Source organism: Hyla sarda, chromosome 4 (genome assembly GCF_029499605.1).
Source record: "Hyla sarda isolate aHylSar1 chromosome 4, aHylSar1.hap1, whole genome shotgun sequence".
Taxonomy (NCBI): domain Eukaryota; kingdom Metazoa; phylum Chordata; class Amphibia; order Anura; family Hylidae; genus Hyla; species Hyla sarda.
This window is the reverse complement of record NC_079192.1, coordinates 23,967,332-23,976,560: the sequence shown is the minus strand read 5'-3', so window position 1 is coordinate 23,976,560 and position 9,229 is coordinate 23,967,332. Positions and strand designations below refer to the sequence as shown.

General features: G+C 47.9%; 1 pseudogene; it reads right to left on the bottom strand.

The window, feature by feature from the left end:
* Positions 1-8,200: 8,200 nt before the first annotated feature.
* LOC130267967 (U2 spliceosomal RNA) lies at positions 8,201-8,310 on the bottom strand (annotated as a pseudogene).
* Positions 8,311-9,229: the final 919 nt, after the last annotated feature.

The following is a 9,229-nucleotide window of genomic DNA, read 5'->3' as shown; positions in this document are numbered from 1 at the left end:
TTTCTACGCAGTGCATATTTCGGTAAAAATTATGCCTTATCTTTATTCTGTAGGTCCATACGGTTAAAATGATACCCTACTTATATAGGTTTGATTTTGTCGGACTTCTGGAAAAAATCATAACTACATGCAGGAAAATGTATACGTTTAAAATTGTCATCTTCTGACCCCTATAACTTTTTTATTTTTCCGTGTATGGGGCGGTATGAGGACTAATTTTTTAAGAGCCCTCCCGGTGTCCGATCAGCTGTTCGGGACGCCGCGATTTCACCGCGGCGGTCCCGAACAGCCCGACTGAGCAGCCGGGTCACTTTCACTTTCACTTTAGAAGCGGCGGTCAGCTTTGACCGCCGCTTCTAAAGGGTTAATACCGCACATCGCCGCGATCGGCGATGTGTGGTATTAGCCGCGGGTCCCGGCCGTTGATTAGCGCCGGGACCGACGCGATATGATGCGGGATCGCGGCGCGATCACGCTTCATATCGCGGGAGCCGGCGCAGGACGTAAATATACGTCCTGCGTCGTTAAGGGGTTAATTAATGATATCTTTTTATAATTCGGACATTTCCGCACGCGGCGATACCATATATGTTTATTTTTATTTACACTGTGTTTTTTTTTTATGGGAAAAGGGGGGTGATTCAAACTTTTAATAGGGGAGGAGTTAAATGATCTTTATTCACTTTTTTTCCACTTTTTTTTTGCATTGTTATAGGTCCCATAGGGGACTATAACACTGCACACACTGATCTCTTATACTGATCATTGTTATCCCATAGGGACCTATAACACTGCACACACTGATCTCTTATACTGATCATTGTTATCCCATAGGGACCTATAACACTGCACACACTGATCTCTTATACTGATCATTGTTATCCCATAGGGACCTATAACACTGCACACACTGATCTCTTATACTGATCATTGTTATCCCATAGGGACCTATAACACTGCACACACTGATCTCTTATACTGATCATTGTTATCCCATAGGGACCTATAACACTGCACACACTGATCTCTTATACTGATCATTGTTATCCCATAGGGACCTATAACACTGCACACACTGATCTCTAATACTGATCATTGTTATCCCATAGGGACCTATAACACTGCACACACTGATCTTCATCATTGATCACTGGTTTCTCATAGGAAACCAGTGATCAACGATTCTGCCGCATGACTGCTCATGCCTGGATCTCAGGCACTGAGCAGTCATTCGGCGATCGGACAGTGAGGAGGCAGGTAGGGGCCCTCCAGCTGTCATGTAAGCTTTTCGGGATGCCGTGATTAGCTGCGGCTATCCCGAACAGCCCGACTGAGCTAGCCGGCCACTTTCGGTTTCGCTTTTAGCCGCTCGGCTCAGCTCTGAGCGCGTGGCTAAAGGGTTAATAGCGTGCGGCGCCGCGATCGGCGCTACGCGCTATTAGAGGCGGGTCCCGGCTTCACTATGACGCCGGGCCCGCCGTGATATGACGCGGGGTTACTGTGTAACCCCGCGTTATATCAGGAGAGCAGGACCAAGGGCGTACCTGTACGCCCTTGGTCCTTAAGAGGTTAAAGGAGTACTCCGGTGGAAAACATTTTTTTTTTTTTAAATCAACTGATGCCAAAAAGTTAAACAGAGTTGTAAATGACTTCTATTAAAAAAAAATCTTAATCCTTCCAGTACTTATTAGCGGCTGTATACTACAGAGGAAGTTCTTTTCTTTTTGGATTTATTTTCTGTCACGACCACAGTGCTCTCTGCCCAGGAACTGTCCACAGCAGGAGAAAATCCCCATAGCAAACCTATGCTGCTCTGGACAGTTCCTAAAATGGACAGAGATGTCAGTGACAGAAAAGAAATCCAAAAAGAAAAGAATTTCCTCTGTAGTGTACAGCCACTAATAAGTACTGGAAGGATTAAGGTTTTTTTTTAATAGAAGTAATATACAAATCTGTTTAACTTTCTGGCACCAGTTGATTAAAAAATAATAATAATTCCACCGGAGTACCCCTTTACAGGGGTTATCCAGGAATTTAAAAACAGAGCTAATCGTTTGTCTCCAGGTTGGGTGTGGTTCTGCAGCTCAGTTCCATTGAAGTGAATAGAGCAAAGCTGTAATACCACACCCAATGTGGGAGACAGACAGTGAGCGGTTTTTGAAAGAAATTTGCTATGCTTTTTGATTCCTGGATAACCCCTTTAATAAAGAAAACAGCTAATGAAAATTCCACCACTAGGGGTCCCAATACCTACTGGAACATTAGCTAGTCATGCAGCAGCATCAGCTTGTTCATGAGTCATGGACAAGAGATGACTCATGGACAAGGCTGCATGAGCAGACACATCAATCACCTCCCACTACCACAAGAAGGGACACGCCCCCTCCCACTACACACCAATCACCTCTTACCACCACAAGGGAGGGACACACCCCCTTCCACAACACACCAATCACCTCTCACCACCACAAGGGAGGGACACGCCCCCTCCCACTACACATCAATCACCTCCCACCACCACAAGGAGGGACACACACCCTCCCACTACACACCAATCACCTCTTACCACCACAAGGGAGGGACACACCCCCTTCCACCACACACCAATCACCTCTCACCACCACAAGGAAGGACACTCCCCCTCCCACTACACACCAATCACCTCCCACCACCACAAGGAGGGACACACCGCCTTCCACCACACATCAATCACCTCCCACCACCACAAGGAGGGACACGCCCCCTCCCACTACACACCAATCACCTCTTACCACCACAAGGGACGGACACGCCCCCTCCCACTACACACCAATCACTTCTCACCACCACAAGGGAGGGACACGCCCCCTCCCACTACACACCAATCACCTCTCACCACAAGGAAGGACACGCCCCCTTCCCCTGAGAGGGTTTCTAACTCTGTGAGCTAATGAAAAAAGGGATTTTGATAATTCATATAGGTGATAGAGGCATAAAAATTAGATGTACATGGTCAGGATTAGGTACTGGGTAACAGTATTTTGTTGTGGGATCTGACAGGTACCTTTCAGCCAGGTTACCTTCCCTCTACCCATGTAGAAAACATGAATGCTCAGTTTGGTCGAATGTGTATGAGGTGAACAGGAGAGTTGGCTGTCGGGCACGCACACCTTTGGCTCACAGCTATTGAAGTTGGACGGTCACCTGAAGACTTGCCTAGTGGCCAGGAATACACTCCCCAATGTAAGAAGATTGGATTTTGCACATCATTATTATCTTCCTAGTCCTCAAACTCACTGATCTTCCCCAAATCCAGACACCCCAACACTCTTCTCCCCACCACTTTGTCATCTTCTACCGTCCTTTTCCCATCCCTCAAAACATTTCTTACCACCAACTATCCTGCTTCCACCTACTATCCCTGTCTCTGCTTCTCCTTACCGGTGGTTACATCCCTCCTAATCCTTGGCCCCTTCACCAAATCCCATCCTCCCGTCCTCCTGTCTCCGACCAGCTCCCCCAATGTCGCACAACCCCTCTTACCTCATACACATCTGCCCGACTCCTGCCCCCCGTCCCTCTCTTAGGTGCCTTCTGGAACCATCACTCTGTCCGCAACAAACTTCGTTACATCCATGAACTCTTTACTGACCACAACCAATCCTTTCTAGGCCACACATAATCTTGGCTAACACCATCAGACACTGCCTCCCCTGCTGCCCTTTCTCACAATGGCCTTCAGTTTTCCCACAACCTCCGCCATGGTAAGAAACGTGGCAGCGTCGTTGGCCTGCTGCTATCAGAAAAATGTTCCTTCACCCCAACTGCATCTTTCACCTCTTGCCCTCTCTTCTTTTGAAGTACTCTGTCCACATCTACTCCCCCTACAACATCCAAGTGGTCTCTACCGACCACCAGGCCCTCTAATCACCTTCATTAACCACTTCACCACCTGGCTCCTACAGTTCCTCTCCATCCACACTATCATCGGCAACTTTAACATCCCCATCAACAGACGCCAGTCAGCTGCCTCTACACTCTTCATTACTTACCTCCCCATTACTTACCTCCTCCATGGCCACTCACAAAGAGGGTCACACATGACCTTCATCCACCTATGCTCCATATCTTACCTCTCAAACACCTCTCCATGTATCTGACCATAACCTTCTGACATGTTTTCTCTACTACCCCAGTCTGAAACGCCACCCTCATAGGAACCTCAAACATCTCAATATCAACCCACTTTTGCACTCTCTACTACTACTTACTACTCTCCTCCGTATTCTCTCTCCACGATACAGACATAGCCACTTTATTCAATGACTCCACATTCACCTCTGCCATCGACTCAGAGAAAGCTTTAACATGCAGATCACACAACCAAATGCTCTTCCCCAGAACTCATTTCTCCACCTTTAATTAAAGGGGTTCTCCACCATAAGGTGATTTTAGTACATACCTGGCGGACAGTAATGGACATGCTTAGGAAGGATCTGCACTTGTCTTGGGGATAAATGGCTATGTTGTGAGATTACCATAACACTTTTTGTGAACTGGTATCTTCTTTGCCTTCAAATCCCATAATTCCATTTTGCTCCCTTCCACACATCAGCCACCCCACCCATTGAAACATAAATGAGCTGCATCCATTCAAAAGACCTGTGGTTTTCAATCAGGGTGCCTACAGCTGTTGCATTAGTTGCAGTTGATCTCTCTCCAACCAAGCGATCGCTCCACCCATTGAAGCAGACAGGCTCCGTGTCATCAGGTGACTAGTGATGTCAGGTCTCGGCCACATTTCAACCACACACAGGTACAGACACTATATTATGAATTACACTAACTTCACAGCCCCTGTAGCATAGTCAAATAAAAACAATATCCTGGAATACCCCTTTAAGACAAGTAATCTAAACTACTTTCACCATCGCAGCTCACCACCTGTGAACTTGATCCAAACCCATCCGACCACATCCCCAACCTGACTACAGTATTTATCCCAGCCCTCACCCATCTCTTCAGTCTACAATATCACAATGCATCAATGCTTTTCCTTAAATATGATCAATAGATGAGCAACCATCACACACATCCTCACAAAAACATTGCTTGACCCATCCACTTTGTCCATCTACGGCCCCATCTCGCTTCTCCCCTTTGCCTCAAAACTCCTTAAACAACATGTCTACCTTGAACGCTCCTCCCACCTATCGTTAAACTGACTCTTTGACCACCTCCAATCTGGTTGCCTTCCCGACCAGTCTACAGAAACCACCTTAACCAAGGCGGCCAATGATCTGCTGGTCGCCAAAAGCCGTATGCCAATATTCTGCCCTCCTTCTCCTTGACCTCTCCTCTGCCTTTCACACAGTCGACCCCTCTCTCCTGCCGCAAACTCTCTCATTCCTAGGCATCACAAATGTAGCCCTCTACTGGATCTCCTAATATTTCACCAACCGCACCTTCAGTGTCCCCCACTCATACACCACCTGCTTACCTTTGTCCTGGCTTCAGGTACCACTTCTACATTGATTATACTCAAATCTTCCTCCCTGGTCCAGAAGTCACCTACCTTATGTGATAGCCTGGTGGGGGTGTAGGGTAGTTGGGGTGTTGCTGTAGTATATGAGAGGTTAATTTAACACTTGTCACTCGTGACGCCAGGGTGTGGGTTAAAACTCTGTATTGATGCTGGGCCTATCGCCACCCTTCCCAAGAGCGATAGGTGAGTTGTAAAATAAATGGATTGTCCACAGCAGTGCTGAACTTAAAACTTGCAGGAATCTTTACTGAAGATTTTCTGTACATTCAGTATCGGTAACAGTCCAGATAACAGAGTCTATACAGACAGCACAGCAGTGACTGATAGTTGCTTAGGACCGGAAAGTTCTCTTAAGATTAGGGGGATAGAATTTGCATAGATCCGCTGGATTTAGAGGTTGGATTAGGCTTAGGCCGCAAGACTTTTGCCTAGTAATTGTCTTGAAAGCTGCGGAGGTCCTACCTCGTCCAGAGTCAGCAACCCAAGAGAGCGACAAAATGGCGCAGCTCCCATATATGGGCAGGGGCTGAGCCGTTTTGGATCGGTCCATATCAGCTTTCACTCACCGTTACAATGGATTGTGGGTGACCACCTGACTAGAACCACCAAAGGTCCTTTAGCAAAATCATAGAGTTCTGTGAACCGGGTCACATGACCCGCAGGTCCTGCGATGCTTAAACAAGTAAGTAACACCATATACATATATTTATACATAATAGATAATATTTATAAATATCAAGTTACTAAGGGGTGACTAGGGGTTAATTAGGGAAGCGAACCCCGACAGTCCTAGGGACTCTAACTTTGGGGACTAATAACTACACTTATTTCCAAAATCCCAGATTGTATGTCAGCTATATCTTCCTCCTTCTCTTCCTGCTTTCTGAAACTCAACATGAAGACAATGGAATTCCTTATTTTTCCCCATCTTGCTCAAACCCACCTGATCTATCAATCACAGTCAATGCCTCCCCTCCATCTCCAGTCCTACAAGTCTACTGCCTTGGGCCACCTCTGACTTGGGGCTGTCTTTGAAACCACACACCCAGACTCGCACCACCACCTGTCCTCTTCACCTCAAAAACATTTCTCTAATCCACCCATTCCTCAACTTTGATTCAACTAAACTTCTGCTGCATGTCCTCATCTTCTGCTTAGACTACATCAACCACTTTCCTATGTGGCCTTCCACCAAACACTCTTCAATCTATCCTCAACTCTTCTGCCCGATTAATTCACCTCTTTCCTCGTTCCTCCTCTGTGCCAAGACCTTTACTGTCTACCCATTGCCCAATGAATTAAGGTTAAACTGTTCACCATGACATACAAGGCCGTCCACAACCTGTCCCCTCCATACATCTCTGACCTGATCTCCTATACCGTCCCTCACGTAATCTCCGATCCTCTCAAGACCTCCCTCCGCCTGTGCTCTCCATGTGTCTGCACCTCACACAACCATCTCCAAAACTTCTCCCAAGCTTCCCCCACACACCGGAACTCTTCTCCCTGACACAACCGGCTCTCACCCACCACCAAGACCTTCAAGAGCAACCGGAAGACCCATCTCTACAAGAAAGCTTATGACCTACAATATCCCTGCCATCACTAGGGTTGCCACCTGGCCGGTATTTTACTGGCACAGCCAGTATTTTGGCCACCCTGATGGTATTTTTAATATAAAAGTGCAATGGGCGGTATTTATCCAACCGATCCTCCAACTCCCGGAACGTTGCACCATAACCTATACCAGTGTTTCCCAACCTGTTACAAAACTACAACTTCTAGCATGCCCGGACAGCCAACGGCTGTCCGGGCATGCTAGGAGTTGTAGTTTTGCAACAGCTACCAGCGCCCCTGGTTGGGAAACTCTGACCAATACACTATATATATATTTTTTTTATATCTTAGAGCTGAGGAACGTGCCTTCGAATCACCCAAAATGCAAGAAAAAGTGCAAACGTGTTACACTAAAAAAAGTGCACAAAGGATGCGGTCTATCGCAAGCCCTTCTCCGACAGGAAAGAGGCCTCCCCCAACAAACCTTACCCTTCGCCTCTGGACCAAAAGGTACCTGCGAGGTTCCAGGTTCGATGTCCCTTTTCGCCGAAGCTACTAAGGGACCACAAATGCTCCCGGCATCCCCCTTGGCGTTATCCAAGGTATCTGCCCGCAGAGCCGATGACGGTAGGTACCCTGCCAATGCAGGAGTACCCGGAGTTTTTACAGGGAGGTGCGGAACCTAATGGCCACACACACCTCCCCTAGACCGCCAGGAGGGACACCCAGAAGGGCTACCGCATCCTGACAAATCCTGTGAACACACAACACGCAAAAAGTGACACAGTGAGACAAAAAGAAATAAATAAATGAATGTGTGCAGATATACTGCCCGGACATCCGGCCGGATCTATAAAAATGTCTCTGATCCTAGCCAGAAGGCCGGAAATCAAGAGGTGAGTGCCACAAGGTGAAGAGATTATGGTGCCCGTGCTTCCACTCAGTGAGCCAGTACTCCCAGTGAGTTTCGGCACCTCAGGGGTCACCACTAAAGTACCTCGGCTCTAGACCCTCTCAGCCTCATGGCGAGACCCGGAGGAAACAGGTCACATCGGGGCAGCCGTCGAGCTGATTCCTCAGAACCAGCTCCGGAACGCCCCGGTACACCTGCTCCCTACCATGCAGCACCAATCCCCACCAGTCCAACACCGGTGCTGTGGATGCCACCGGCATGAAACTAATAAGAACAGATATTGCACTTGATCTTAGCCAAAAGGCCGAGAAGCGACCAGGGCATGCTGCTGGGAGTTGTAGTTATGTAACAGCTGGAGGCGCCCCTGGTTGGGAAACATTGACCTATACTATATGCTACTATATAGTCCAACATGCTGGGAGTTGTAGTTTTCGTTTGGGGCAGCTGCTGAGCCACAGGCTGTATCAGGGCATGCTGGGAGTTATAGTTAGCAACTAACTGCAACTCATGAATTTAATTTAAAAAAAGCGATCAAAAAGTCCCATCAAAACAAAAATGGTTCTGTTAAAAACGACAGATCGGGGCGCAAAAAATTAGCCCTCACACAGGCCCGTATAAGGAGAAATAAAAAGTTATAGGGGTCAGAATAGGACTAAATTCTCCTCCGCATATGTGTGTCCTGTGATGTCACGCATATATAATTAATTATGCAAATTAGCACGGACGGCATTATTTTTTAAAAGAAAGGTGGCGACCCTAGATGTCACTGAATAATGAACGACCACTTCCCAGAGTTCTTCTAGACAACCAGCTGTCCCCCTCACCTACTGTAAGCCATTATAGCAGTGGTCTTCAACCTGCGGACCTCCAGATGTTTTAAAACTACAACTCCCAGCATGCCTGGACAGCCAACGGCTGTCCGGGCATGCTGGGAGTTGTAGTTTTGCAACATCTGGAGGTCCGCAGGCTGGAGACCACTAGGGTGACCACGTGTCCCGGATCGCCCGGGACAGTCCCGCATTTGGAGAGTCTGTCCCGGGTCCCGGTCACCCAATGATCTGAGCCCGTGAGCCGCCGACCGCTGCTGTGAGTCACAGCACACCAGCGAACGTCGGCTCCAGGGGGCGTGGGGGGTCAACGGGGCAATTGCCCCGCCCGAGATTGTTGCCCCTCCTCCTGTACTTAGTGTACTATAGCATGCCCCCCCTCCCCTTTCTCACGCCCGTCACCTTTCT